Raw genomic sequence first — 15,607 nt, 5'->3', positions numbered from 1 at the left:
CAATTCAGAAAATCATATCTACTGCTATATGAAAATAATAATCCCCAACAGCAGAAACATATCCCACCACTCCCTTTATACCTCATCATGTAACAAGAACACACATGACTGCTCTCTCTGGAGGAGGAGGTTGAAAGTGGTGAACACTGGCATGGTGGCCTGGAAAAACAGGAGATGCACCTCTGTCATGGGGTCAGAGAATGCCTCCTTGAGTCTCCTGAACCGCAGTTGTTTCTCATCTATGAGTGAAAGCAAACAAGACTGTCCGTATCACAAGTATACAGTTAACAATGCTGTGACATTTGTTGGTAGCTGCATGATGAGATGGATATATGTGAGGGCACACTTGCAGATTTGAAGTAGCTGGCCAGAGGGTCATATAGCCTCAGAATGCGGGTAACACAGCTTTCAAGGCTTAACCATCGAATGGAGACATGCTGGAGGAGCTCCATATACTCTGCTTCGTGGAGCTCACAAAATTCTGTGAGAAACGTAGGATTATATTTTGTATGCATTCAAATGCAACGTGTTTCAATAATAAAATAGGTATTCTTAAATGATCTTACCTGTCAAGTATCCTTTGCGGTTGGTGCTACCCTTGAACCAGAAGGCCACTTCAACTACAAGGTCCTCCACATCGAATTTTGATACCTGTAATGAACCAGACCATAAACATTATGTTAAAGCATGCATGATACAATAAGTCCACTAGAGTTAACACTGGCTCATGTTTTAACAAAAGGGGAGAGGCTGGGAGACAGGTATAATTGAAGGTAAAACATAAGTGTTGATTGAAATATTAAATAAAAAGGAATCTACAAAGAACAAAAAGAACAGTCAATGTAGGCCTACCATAGATGAGCATCTGTGTAAGCAGTGTGACAAACATACAGAAACAACCTGGAGATAGAGAGTATTATTAAGCCACTCACCTCCAAAAAACCCAGCCCAGCCTTTTTAGCCGTGTTGTGCACCACATGACATGGGCAACCATGTATGTAGATACTGGGGTTTTCCTTTAGGATTCTGGAGGCAATGGAGTTTTCCGCTCCCGTGTTGACAGCAGCATTGTCAATGGAGAGAGCAACACAGTTCTGCCATGGAATCGCTTGTTCTTGCAAGGTGGCATTCATCTTGGCAAAGATCACTTCAGCTGTCCCACACCGTGGCCCGCTTGTAGTACACATTCCAAGGAAACGGTGCGCTACTTTATCTCCATCAAAGATCCGGACAGTCAAGGGGTTCATCTTCTCTCATCCTGCAATGACAGCATGTAAGACCACTTAACACTCTCACAAGTATGCCAGAGAGATTATCGTGTAGGAGAAAAACATTCAATATTTCAGCTTGGGAAATACCTGTGTCATTGGAACCATCTGTTATGAGGGTGTATGGTCCTTCCTTCATTTTCACCACCAACTCCTTCAGGAAATGTGGTGCCAATGCCTCATTGATGATGCTTGTCGTTTTAGTCCTGGCACACCTACAGTTTACAATTTAGGCATTTAGCAGACACTCTTATGCTTTACCCTGATAGTCCATGAGCCAGACAAGATTTCATTATCGAAAGAGTGGGCAAAACCATACCTATATTAAATTGTTCATAGGGTCAATACGAGTAAATAAATATATGATAACCTCTCCACAGGAGCAGCTATCACACATTTTGTTATTTTCCCCATACGTACATGACAGGTGAAAAAATGACAACATTTAAAAAAGAGTTATCATAATGAAACTTCCTGAGTTGATTACTTACATGAAGACAATGATTTATCGTATTACAAGTTTTCTGAAATTGTATATTTAAATACGCAAATTAGGCATTTAGTCCATGAGCCAGAGCCCCAAAATTGAGCCAGATATTGAATATTCCCTCGTTAAAAACCTTTGACTCCAACATCTTAACAAAATGAAATAAGTATGTTGACTCTGGCTTTGTCCAATGTTCCAATGTTGATTCTGGAAAGTTATGCAAATTTGGGCATATTTTCCTAATGCCTAATTTGCATATTTAAAAATACAATTTCAGAAAACTTGTAATACGATAAATCATTGTCTTCATGTAAGTAATCAACTCAGGAAGTTTCATTATGATTCTCTTTTTAAAATGTTGTAATTTTTTCACCTGTCATGTACGTATGGGGAAAATAACAAAATGTGTGATAACCATGAAAAAGCTGCTCCTGTGGAAAGGTTATCATATATTTATTTACTCGTATTGACCCTATGAACAATTTAATATAGGTTTGGTTTTGCCCACTCTTTCGATAATCATTGCTCAATTTTGGGGCTCTGGCTCATGGACTATGATGACAACATGAGTTTTCCACACGACATACAGAGCACCAGTAGTGCATATTCAGGCTTCCTTTTGTTATGAAGGGCCATGTTTTGGTCCACTCTTCCTTAAAGCTGCATCTGTAGGTAAAGTAAAGAAAATGTATTTGTGGAGCACCTTCCACAGGCAGTAACAGTCACAAAGTGCTTCGCAGGTTTCAAATACACAAAAGAATCAGGCCCACCTGTATGTTGCAGCTCCACTCAATGCTTTGCTTTGCTTTTTTTTTTTCTGGCTGCTGGAGGTGTTCTGTCTCTCGTTCTAATAATCAAGAAGGTTTATTTGTCACTACTTATACAGGTACAAGTGGCGAAATGCAACCGTGTGAGGTGTAAACCCTGCAACATCAACACTACAACAGTAACAATAATAAAAGACTGACAAGAATGATTAATTTCTACAGCAGCAGTAGCAACATCAGTGCAATGCAATAAGAACAAAACAGGTGCAAAATAAGGCATAACCATATGTACAGATAAAATACCTTCTGTCTGATGTTCTCTGATGAGACAAAGCCTTATCAAGAATTATAGCAGCTGCAGCAACATCAGTGCAACACAATAAGATATGGCATAACCATTACAGACGCTGTACCTTCTGATTGTTGTTCTGGCTCTTCTGTCTGTTCCATCTGTTCGGCATGTTGCTGTTCTGGATGTTCTTCTGTATGTAAGAAAACAAAGCCTCATCAGTAGCAACAACAGTGCAACACAATAGAAAAAATGCAAAATGTTGAATAACCATTACAGTCAGATACCATACCTTCTGAATCTGAATGTATTGCCACTTCTGAATCGGAATCAGAATTTATTGTTACTGACTGGTCATCTGTCTGTTGCTGTTCCTCTGACAGTTCATCTGGATCTAAGATGAAGCCACATGAATAATTTAGTAGCAGCAGCAAACATCAGCACAACACATACCTTGAAAGGAAAAAAAAGGGTGCAAATAAGACAACCACCACATAATACAGATACTGTACCTTCTGTCTGAGGGGCTATTTTCTTGGGTTGTGGATGATCTTTAGAGAAGTAAAACAACAGGCCCCTCTTCTGCCCTGCTGCTGGCCCTGCTTTGCCTTTTGAGGGCATACTTAAAACCTTTACACACACACACACACAACACACACACACACACACACACACACACACACACACACACACACACACACACACACACACAATGAATAAAAAGTATGATTTTATAATAGGTTTACATCAGTCAAATGTCTTTCACATATTTATATATGGTTTATTTATTTATTCCATAAATATTTTTCATAACCATTGGGTTTGTGGGCAGGGGGGGCTTAAAATAATCATCAGCCTTTGTACCATTTATTGTATTTCACAGCTAAATGAACACATGGCTTGACTGAAAACCTTCTTTAAGTTTTAACAAAATAAAATGGTCTGAACATTTTTTATTTTAGAAATAGCCAACAGTATGTATGCCATGCAGTTGGCAGTTGCACAAATGAATAATGTAACATTTACAATAGAGATGCACGATATTGTTTTTTGGATACCGATACCGATACCGATTATTTGCTGGGTCATATCTGCCGATACCGATCCGATACCGATATTTAATATATTTATTAAAATTTTTTAAACAGTGCCTTGATATTATGCTTTTTAAGGCCTACTGGACACTATACACAGGACCACAATGGAAACAAGCACCTAGGCCCTAAGGGCTTGGCCCAAAGCCTGTTAATAAAGTATTCAATCAATCAATCAATCAATCCTCTGTTTCCAATTGTCTGCTTTCACTACTGAATGAGATGAGTACACAAATTAAATGTAGTCAAAAATGTAACATTTATTTTTACTTAACATTTTGTACAACTTCTTTCGCTTTTGTTCTAAAACAGTCACAGTAGACGCTAGAAATATTCCTCTGCTGCCAACAAACATTAGAATTAGAAAGAAATACACAAGCCTTTTGCAGCTTCAGTTCACTTCACATTTCAAACTTATATAGCTAAGTAAAAAAAACAAAAACAACTCTGTGCAGGACAGGTAAAATACACCTCTAAACTGACAAAGAACTGATTTTTTTATGTCCACAGAACATAACCAGGAGAATAATAGATCCATCATCCAACAGTACTGTAATACTGTACAGTAAGTTAGTAACCAAAACTTTCAGTGCCATTTCAGCTCTAGAGTATCTCAGTCTCAACTGACTGTAACATACAGTAACTAGATTGCTTTGTGAAACAAATAAAATAAATTGAATTGCACTGTATGACTGTAATCCTAATCCCCTTTTTTTCCAGCATTTTTTTAAATGAAAGTATACACACCAGCCATAAATTGCACATTGCAGGGTGGTTCACAATCACATCCTATGCTGCCATAGGCAACGTTTTGAACACGTTTCTTAACACAAAATAAGCAGCTTTAAATAATGACTCTGAGAACAAAATAAAATAAATAGTTACAGCACTGCAGTCCCCTTCTCAGCTGCACATTGCACAGGGGTTCACAACTTCACATTAGAAAAGAGAGAGAGGGAGAGAGAGAGAGAGAGAGAGAGGGGGGGGGGGAGGCAGAGAGACAAAGAGGGAGACAGAGAGAGAGAAGCCAGGATCCTACAGGCTAAGTTTTTTTGAGCAAGAGTGGAAAATTTGTCTTAGCTAGAATAAGCATCTCAGCTTTGTCACAAGCAATTCTGTTCCTCTTTTCGTCAATCACATTAGAAACTGCACTGAACAGACGTTCACTATCTACGCTAGTAGGAGGGGCACTCAGGTACTTGCGGGCAGCTTTTGCAAGGGCAGGGAGGCGCTCCTTGTTACTTCTCCAATATCCCAGTGGGCTTTCAGTCCTTGGAATGGGGGGCTCAGTGAGGTAGGTTTGTATCTACAAGGAAGTAAAAAAGCCTACTTTAATGGACTTTTCTTTTTTTCAAAAGCACTTGCAGCGCAGCCTATTAAAATTGTCTTGCTGGGTAACAGAAAAACAGATATACACACATTTCAAAAACACTGGAACAAGAAAAACGTTTTATGTTGTCAGTTAACTTATAAATAATGTAGTAATCATTGTATTGGCCATAAGGGGATATTTAGGCTGTACAGGCAGTTTATTTCATAAGACACTAACCTGCAATCCTGTGTGGATGGTTATTTGCGGCTCCGGGTCCAGGGTTACGTTCTCCTCCAGGATTTCATCAAACATGTCAAATAAAGACCCCCGATGACCATCGTCTCTCCTGGCCTTCTTCTGTTGCGGATCCTCGGTCTCATCTGGCCCCACGTCCTGGCTGGTCTCACCGGGCTCTGTGCTGCGCTCTGCGCCCTCTGCGCGCTCATGGCTGCATGTTTCCATTTCCAACTTGTCCACAGCGGTCTTCAACATGTCGCGTGCACTGTCTTTATTCTCTCTGTCAAAGTAACGGTCCTTATATCTAGGATCCAGGATAGTTGCCACGCAGTACAGGGGTTCAGACTGGATGTCAGCAAAACGAGTGTTCACAGCATCAAGGAGAGTGCGTTTCGCTGTTTTAATCCCTTTGTCTGTGTAAGCGCTCTTGCTTAACATGCGTTTCAGTGCCACGATAGAGGGAATAACTTCAGATACACAGGCCGCAGATGCACTGATTGTTCTGGTCAGTTCCTCAAAGGGTTCGAGTATTGTTAGCATATTCTCCATGGTCCCCCACTGAGTTGCATTCAGAGATGCAGGCAAATCATAATCGGCGGCATATGCACCGAGTGCGCGCCTCTGCTCCAACAAGCTCTTCATCATATAAAACGTAGAATTCCATCTAGTTACAATGTCTTGTTGGAGCCTCTTGGCTGTCATTCCTTGCTCTTTCTGAACATCTTGTAGGCGGCTGTATGCAAGCTGGGAATGCTTGAAATGCCCTATTATCTTTCTACCCACTGCCAGTATGTTGGAGATGCTTTGCTGTGAGAGAACACCTTCATTCACTGCCAGTTGCAGGGTATGAGCCATGCATGGTAAACTTGGAATCTCACAATCTACTGCTGCCCTGGCCATGTTGCGCGCATTGTCCCGCAGAATAACATGTACCTTCTCTTTGGGAATATCCCACTTTGCAAACATGGCGTTGAATGCAGATGCAATGTTAGCTGCAGTGTGTGATCCACGGCATTCCTGTGAATGTAAAACAGCTTTTTGTAGAGTGAAATCTTCGTCGATCCACTGGGCTGTTAAACTCAGCATGCTCATGGGGCTTACATCAGAACTCCAAATATCTGTTGTGAAGCTTATGGCGGTGATGTCGGCACCAAGGAGCTCCTTAATGCGTGCAGTAACCCTATCATTAAGCTCTGGTAAAGCCGTATCTGCGAAGTAGCGACGGCTGGGTATTTTATAGCGGGGTTCTAGATGTGAAATCAGTCGGGAGAATCCCGCATCTTCCACGACTGAAAATGGTTGATTGTCGAGTGCAATAAAGTCCATAATTTTACCGTTTATCGCTATGGCCTTTGGGGTGTCACGGTCGAATTGTTTGCCTTTGTCAAAGGCATCCGGCAACAGCTGTGTTTTTGTTTTAGGACGGCATGGGGTTGCGTGTTTCTCTTTCTGCGCAGCACTCTGTCCAGCAGACAACGCGTTATACTTTTCAAGATGCTTGCTCTTCAGGTGGTTCTTTAAGTTTGAAGTGGTAAATGACGAGGCCTTCTTCCCTCCTCGCATGACTTCACGTGAACACTCATTGCAAATGGCAATTGTATCGTCAGTTTCACTGACTTTAAAGTAATTCCACACCAAAGACATTTTACTAGCGATATCTCATTCTCGTTTGTTTGTTGTTCCTCCTCCTTTTGTTTTTTGTCAAGTCGACAACCTCCTTCCTGCTTTCATAGCAAATGGAGTACAACACTGCCATCTGCTGGGGAGAAGGACTACAGTGCACAGTCTGCCTAGTGCCTATATGTTACCAAGGCATTGGACGAGCATGTTATTAGTCCGCCATCAATATCGGAGAATTTAATCGGGTTTATTTTGACATCGGTTCGGTACCGATATGGCCGATATGGGCCGATATCGGCCGATACCGATAGGTTACCGATTATACCGTGCATCTCTAATTTACAACAGCTAGTGAGTTTTAAAGTTTTCACTTCAATGAAAAAATCGATGTAGATTGAACAAATTAGTCTACAACATCATTCATCATGACGAGTTGGAGACGTACGCGACGGCTGTCGCCAGCGAGAATAAACTTTTAATTCCAACATGCAGTTATTTACTCTACTGTTGAGGAAATCTTGTGAATTCTAAACTATTGCAGTGGTAGTTCAAGTAATAGTTTTGCTGACACTCACCAGTTGAGCCTGTAGTCTCTCAGTCTGTTTCAGAGATTGTCTTCCTCTTCCATGACAATATTTTTCGAGGGTTAATTTAATGTTTTGGTACTATCGACCGGCGAACAGAATTGTTGTTGTGGTCTCCACTCTCCTTTTGAACTCTGTATGCACGCAGCACGCAGCTGCAGCTGATTTTACGCTCTCAACGTGAGGAACAGGGAGGGCGGGGTGGGCCCTTCCTTCCATTCAGCCAATCAGACGCTGGTAGAGCGGTTGCTAGGCAGAATTCTTAGAATTTTTTTTGTCATGCGTGAGAAATTGGAGGTGTGGCGTGAGTGCGTGTGAAATACGTCAGATGCGTGACTCTCACGCTCATTGCGTGAGAGTTGGCAGCTCTGACAAGCTCTGCTTGTCCTGTATGAACGTCCTAGTGCCAGACGAGCTGCTTTATTCTGAGCTAGCCTCGCGTAGCCAGACTATATCACTGCGTGGATATGAGTCTGGTGCTTCCATGAGGACGTTTTTTTTCCAAGGGGCGGGATCAAAACAATGGCCTTCAACGCAATCGGTTAGACCTACAACCAACTACAGTCTCCCATATTCGAATACTGGGCCCTGATTGGTCACTCACGTCTTCTGGAGCAAGAAATGGATTCTCTATGGAGCGGTGCCAGACCCAAATTGCAGAGTGCAATTTTTTTTGCACTCGCAGATTCGTCTGGTCCCAGGCTAATTCTGAGCAACCTGTAACTTTTTCAAATCAGATTTTGTAGCTGACGACCAGATTACAGTAGCCTCGCGTAGCCAGACTATATCACTGCGTGGATATGAGTCTGGTGCTTCTATGAGGACTTTTTTTTCTCCAAGGGGGCGGGATAAAAACAATGGCTCTCGACGCAATTCGTTAGACCTACAGCCAACTACCAAACAGTCTCCCATATTTGAATACTGGGCCCTGATTGGTCACCTAAGACTTCGGGAGCAGGAAATGGATTCACAACGGAGCGGTGCCAGACCCAAATCGCAGAGGGCATTTTTTTTTTTGCACTAGCAGATTTGTCTGGTCCCAGGCTAAGATTACAGTGCAGTATTCTAAATTAGACAGAACCAAAGAATGAATAGCTGATTTCATCATAGAGGGAGTGATGAAAGCAGAACACTTCCTAGTCATACCGATTCCTCTCTTCCGGATCCCAGCCCTAAGTGTGTCGGGTAGAAACCAGTGTATGGAACATTTACTATAGCCTCCAGTCCAGTCCATTGCTAGAGGGCGCCCATCCATGGCCCTCACCACCAGGTGTGAGGCCGCCGGTTATAAGCATTTCCTGTTAGCCTGCAGCTTCCTGCCCTTCATTACCGTATCCTCCCTCAGCACCTGGTCTGAACGCAGACATTTACAAACACCATTACTGTAGTCTGACTGTGGCTTTCCATCCACTGTGTGAACACACTCAATAAACAATGACATGACTTGTTCTCATTGCATGGTGGTCAACTTCCTGTTCATTTTAGTTGCTTTTTTTTTTAAGGCAGTGTTCTATGGTTTTATTACAGCCATTCTACACTTTTTGTGGTTTATTTTACGATCGATTTAAATGTAACTTTGTTGGTGGGTAGCTTATCATTTACTCAAGTCTAGTACCTCCTATCTTGTTAAAGTATTTACAGATAGAGGATGATCAGTGGATATTCTGCTGCTTCAAAATCTATATATATTTATTCTTTCCAGCAGCTCTCAGGCAGCATATTAACCACTTTCAACCTGGCGTCCCTATTTTTGGCCATTTCATTATAACATAACATTTTGAAAATAGCAGAAAAAAGAACAAAGTTCAGGCAGATAACTCACCAATAGATTGAACCAATATTATAGAATGAGAATACAATGTGGATGTAATATTTTATCTTGGAGTTCAGGCACTGCTAAATTTTTCGGGACCGTACCTATGTTCCCCAGGTTCTATATTCCCCAGGTTCTATGTTCCCCGCTTTCCTAGGAGAGCGGGGAATATAGGACCTAACCTAAACCTAACCCTAACCATAACCTTAGTGGGGGAACATAGGTCCGGGGAACATAGGTATGACCCCCATTTTTCTCCCTGCTCAGCACAATTAGACAACATCATTAACCATTAAGAGCAGGGAGACAGATATACAACTAGAAAAAGTGCTCGGAGCACAGGTCTCCGCCAGGTCAGGTAGGTTATTGTGGGCCAGCAATGTTCGGAATTTGCCAATCAGGATGTAATATAAAAAATCGGATGGAACCATCTTGATCACTTGACTATAGAGATAATGTGTACTGATATTCATGAGGTTTGGACCAAATTTGTAGGAGTAATATAAAAAAGAAAAATCGGCCTCCTGGTGGCGCTATAATAGGGCAATGTTAAAAGGGTGGCGTTAGTTTTTCAACGTAGTGCAAAAGTGTGTGCAAAGATCCACCGCAATCGGACGCTGCGTTCATGATTTGCGGCATTTTGTTCAAAACGAGCCATTCCAGCAAACTTTAGATGTCAATGTTAGCCAATCAGGATGGAATAAGAAAAATCTAACAGATCTGTCTTGATTACATGACTATAGAAATTCATGTGTACTGATTTGCGAGAAATTTGGATAACATCTGAAGGCTTAATCTTAAAAAAATGTTTTACATAAGTCGGGCTCCTGGTGGCGCTATAAAAGGCTAATGTGAAAAATGCAGGGCAGATGTTTTTCCTTGGCCTCTAAGGAGTATGCATGCAAAGTTTCACGCAGATCGGTGCAGTCATAGTTAAAAACGCAAATCGGCCTTTTATAGCGCCACCATGAGGCTGATTTGAAAATGTTCAAGTGGCATTTCTTCCTCGGCCTAGTGGGAATGTGCATGTGAAATGTCATGGAAATTGCAAGCTGCGTTCATGATTTGAGGCATTTAGTTCAAAACGGACCAATCCTGCAAACTTTGGAAGCCAACCTTAGCCAATCAGGATGGAATATGGAAAGATCCGTGTTTATCACATGACTATAGAGATACTGTGTACTGATTTGCGTGATGTTTGGATGAAATCTGTAGGAGTAATATCCAAAAATGGGTTTTGCACAGATCGGCCTCCTGGTGGCGCTATAACAGGGCCATGTAAAAAAAAGTGAGTGTGTGTGCACAGTTTCGCAGTGACCGGGCCAACAGTGCCGGAGATTAGCTGTTCACAGACAGATGGACACACGGACGGACGGACACACGGACAGGGGGCCTGGCGGAGGCAATAACACAACCCTCCCATGGGGAACAGAACCAATAGCAGAGCCCACTAGTGGTGCTGGGGTGGTGGTGGGAACAAACAGCCACATAACAACAAACCAGGCACAGATACAGCGGAAGAGACGCAGATTTAGGCGTGAGCTTAAATCACCCGCCCAGTTGGTCAGCTGATTGCCACGTCAGTGTATGACGTGAGGGAGACCAAGCCATTGCAGAGAATTAACCTCGTTGGAAGGAACTGCCATCCTGGGCGACGAGGAGTTGGGAACAAAACGGGCCAGAGGGGGTTTTCCCCACTGCCCCAGTGCTAAAACGTTGATGCCAGTTGTTTCTTGTTACTTTATAGATGGCTATCACAATGAATCAAGCCCTCTGGTTGCTTTTAAACATTCCAAGCTCCCAACTTGGAGAAGCTCTGCCCGGACTGTGCCAACAGGACCTCATAAAGACCCAGGCTTTTGAGAGAACTGATTACTGAGGGGGGGCTCTGAAAGGCCCTCCTCTCTATCCATTTTATGGACAGAGGTAGGGGTGATTCATCTCTGCATCGGAGCCAGGTTTCAGCTGTGTCTCTATTGGCCACAGACATCGGTACTCTACTCTTCCATAGTGGAATATTAATGCTTCATATGCCTTGGCTTAAACCATTAGGACCGGGAACGCATCTGTATTTTTTTTTTCTTTTCTTTGGGCTATTCAAAAATTGCAGATCAACAAGCTCATAGCGCGGCTATGAGCTTGTTGATCTGCTATTTTTGAAAAATGTTGGAAATCACACACATGTTAGGATTTAGAAGACATTTGTAGAATCCCCAGAAGCAAAGATTTAAGTTACAATTGTTCGCTTTTAAAAAATAAAATTTTACAAGAAAAGATTACATTAAATTCATTGTATATCTGCTATTTTTGAATAGCCAAAGAAATGTAAAATGGCAGAGATGCGTTCAGCAGAGTCTGGCGGGTGATTCAGAGCAGCTTAGGTTTAAATGTCGATTGGGCTGTGAGACATTTCTCTTGAGCCTTAACCGTTAGGGTTAGGCTCAAGAGAAATGTCTCACAGCCCAATCGATTCGACATTTAAACCTAAGCTGCTCTGAATCACCTGCCAGACTCTGCTGTCTTCAACAGAACCTGCCCGTGGAGCAGGGTTAGGGTTAGGGCCTAAAGTCAAGACACACGTTGTATCCTTGGTGCAGACGAGGACTGGATGTGCAGCCAGCCAAGCCACCTCACCAACTGTGTGCCATGTCTGGACCTACGTATTACATCAGAGACATCCTCTCTCCTGGTCAAACCAGCTCTGGCCCAAGCTTTTGGGAAATTCTACAAATGTCTCCTAAATCCTAACAGTTTTTTTTTTTTTAAACACTTATGTTGCTATAATATCAGTGGTTCTCAAACTTTTCCATGTCAAGGACCCTCAAAATGGCATGTATTTGGCCACGGACCCCCGCCCCCCCAGAAGCAATATAAATATAAATATAAATAAAATATTTGAGTTACAAATGTTTGCTTTAAAAATATAATTGTTCAAATATTTGCACACATTTTCAAGTTTTTTTCAAAAATAGCAGATCTACAAGCTCGTAGCGTGGCACGTAGCGGTGCCGCGCTATGAGCTTGTAGATCTGCGAGAGAGAGAGAGAGAGAGAAAGAGAGAGAGAGACTTATAAAGTGTCAGACATTAATGCTTGTGTGTGAATCATCTACCACCGGTCTGCTCCTAGTCTTATTGCAATAATATCACAGTGTTTTTGTTTATTGAAATGCATATTCACTCTGTACCAGTGGCAGTGGTGTAAAGTAACTAAGTACATTTACTCAAGTACTGTACTTAAGTACAATTTTGAGGTTTTGTTTTACTTTACTGGAGCATTTCCAATTTTCTGTACTTTTCTATTTCTACTCCACTACATCTCAGAGGCAAATATTATACTTTTACTCCACTACAATTATTAGAAAACTTTAGTTACTAGTTACTTTTTGATTATTTAGATTTTTTGTTTAATTACAAAACATACCACTTCAGCCCTATGTATATTTTGGACATTTGAAAATAGCCGATCTACAAGCTTGTCGCGTTGTGAGTCTTGTGACTCATTGTGAACTTGTAGATCTGCAATTTTTGGGCGGTGAAACCGCCCCTATATGTGAGGTTTGGACATCGATGATTGCACCCCCCCAACCCTGCGCTGTGATTGGCCACCATTGTACCCCCCTAACCCTGCACCGTGATTGGCCACCGTGATTGACCACTAGCTGTAATATGATTGGCTGACTTTATTGGCTGACTCTATTCAGGACTGTGATTGGCTAGTGAAACACATGACACATGTGCATAGCCCCATAAAGGGTCATACTAATTGTCCCAAACTACCCAAAACTACCCAAAGCTACCCAAAACTACCCAAAACTACCCAAAAGCGTACCCAAAACTACCCAAAACTACCCAAAAGCGTACCCAAAACTACCCAAAGCTACCCCAAACAACCCAAAACTACCCAAAACTACCCAAAGCTACCCAAAACTACCCAAAACAACCCAAAACAACCCAAAACTACCCAAAACTATACCCAAGGCTACCCAAAACAACCCAAAACAACCCAAAACTACCCAAAAGCGTACCCAAAACTACCCAAAACTACCCAAAGCTACCCAAAACTACCCCAAACTACCCAATACTACCCAAAACTACCCAAAACTATACCCAAAGCTACCCAAAACTACCCAAACAATCCAAAACTACCCAAAAGCGTACCCAAAACTACCCAAAAACTACCCAAAACTACCCAAAACTATACCCAAAGCTACCCAAAACAACCCAAAACAACCTAAAACTACTCAAAAGCGTACCCAAAACTACCCAAAACTACCCAAAACTATACCCAAAGCTACCCAAAACAACCCAAAACTACCCAAAAGCGTACCCAAAACTACCCAAAACTATACCCAAAGCTACCCAAAACAACCCAAAACTACCCAAAAGCGTACCCAAAACTACCCAAAGCTACCCCAAACTACCCAAAAACGTACCCAAAAGTACCCAAATGTAGATATATAGATATGTAGATATATTTGCCCTTCAAATATAACTGTTATTACGTAGGTCAACGAGAGTCAGGTGTGTGGACAATTTACCAGAGTCAGGTGTGTGGATAATTTACCACAGACATAGCCAGAGCCATGCTTTCAAGCCATGCTTTTCAATTATGGTAAGCAATATATATATATATAGACACACATTTTTACTGGATCAGATATATAAAATACAACACAAAGACAATCTTAAACAATTAATGGTTTATTAAAAGCCAACAACATGAATTGTGCATTTTATCTAGGCCTAAACATTGTGCATTTTATTGCTCAAGTGTATTCCAATTTCCCAAAACAATTGGATTTTCCCTCAATTTCCTCAATTTGAATGCCTCATGACCCACATTGTGAGATAATTGCATAGTATGAACTAATTTCTTTTTTTCTTTTTTCTTTTTTTACTGCTTTCCCGGATTTGTATGTATAAAGTTCAGTAGGTTTTTTAAAGGCAAAGCCTTAGTGGGAGTTTATTTCTTTCCTTCAACCTTCCAACTTGTTCAGGGTTATGTGTTCCTATGTATTTACATCCTGGCTAAGATACATTTGTTGTAGGCCTACAGCGGGAAGAAAAGGAGGGGACCAAGTATAGACCCCTGGGAGTGGGAGACCCCAGTCAATGAAGTACAGTATATAGTAGTGATGTGCGGGTCAGGTTTTTTCATTTTTCATGACCCGCCCCGCCCGCTCCGTCACGGAGCCCAACCCGCCCAACCTGTCCCGCAAAACAATATATAAATCAACGACCAGGCCCGTCCCGCAACCCGCTAAAACAAAAAGTATTCTATTGACCGGCCTTTCAACACTCCATTCAATTGTTTTCGAGAGAGAGAGAGGGAGGAGAGGTAGGGAGGGAGGGAGAGAGAGGGAGGGAGGGAGTGGATGTAGGCCATAGTAGGTATAGGCTATTACTACTCGTGGCTCTATTTGTTTACAAATAATCGTGGAGATCATAACTGAGATATGACTGATGCATCGATCAGTCATATTTATTTTTCAGCATCACATAAGCATATGAACAAAGAGGCTGTGGTCTCACCGTCATCCACTCTTATAAACCATTAAGCACAGTCAGCTGGCTGGTGTCATTATCTTTCTAGCCTACTCAATGGCAGCAGATGAAGGAGACCTCAAAACAATCAAATAAATATAGGCTACATTTCAAATACTGGGCAATTATATCAATAAGAGAGAGAGAGAGAGAGAACGAGAGAGAACGAGAGAGTTTAGGCATTTAGGACACAGGAGCGAACGGAACCATATTCTGCACCATACAGGTTCAGTTTAGCTCAGAATAGACAATTCATGTTTTTCCTGTCCTTTATAATGGACCCTTCGCTAAACCCCACCCCAAAAGCGATTGTCCAATGCCAGCTTAGCAACCGTTGTTAGCCTGGCACAGGTCTGGCAAGCTTTCGTCACCTGCCATAGCTGTCAATGTTATTTCGCCCGCACACACACAATCATTTGCAACATAATAGCAAGAATAGGAATACCACGATAACGCAATGGTGACTATGAACCACGTACCCAAACCCGTTGGAGGCTGCTTTTCCCAAGCTGAAATCTGCACTTAAACTGCAAGGCTGAATATGGCTGTGTTGTTGAACACATACACAGCTTAACGTCAGGAAAGTTACAC

Source organism: Gymnoscopelus braueri (genome assembly GCF_963280865.1).
Source record: "Gymnoscopelus braueri genome assembly, chromosome: 14".
NCBI classification, from domain to species: domain Eukaryota; kingdom Metazoa; phylum Chordata; class Actinopteri; order Myctophiformes; family Myctophidae; genus Gymnoscopelus; species Gymnoscopelus braueri.
Note: the sequence above shows the minus strand (reverse complement) of the source record.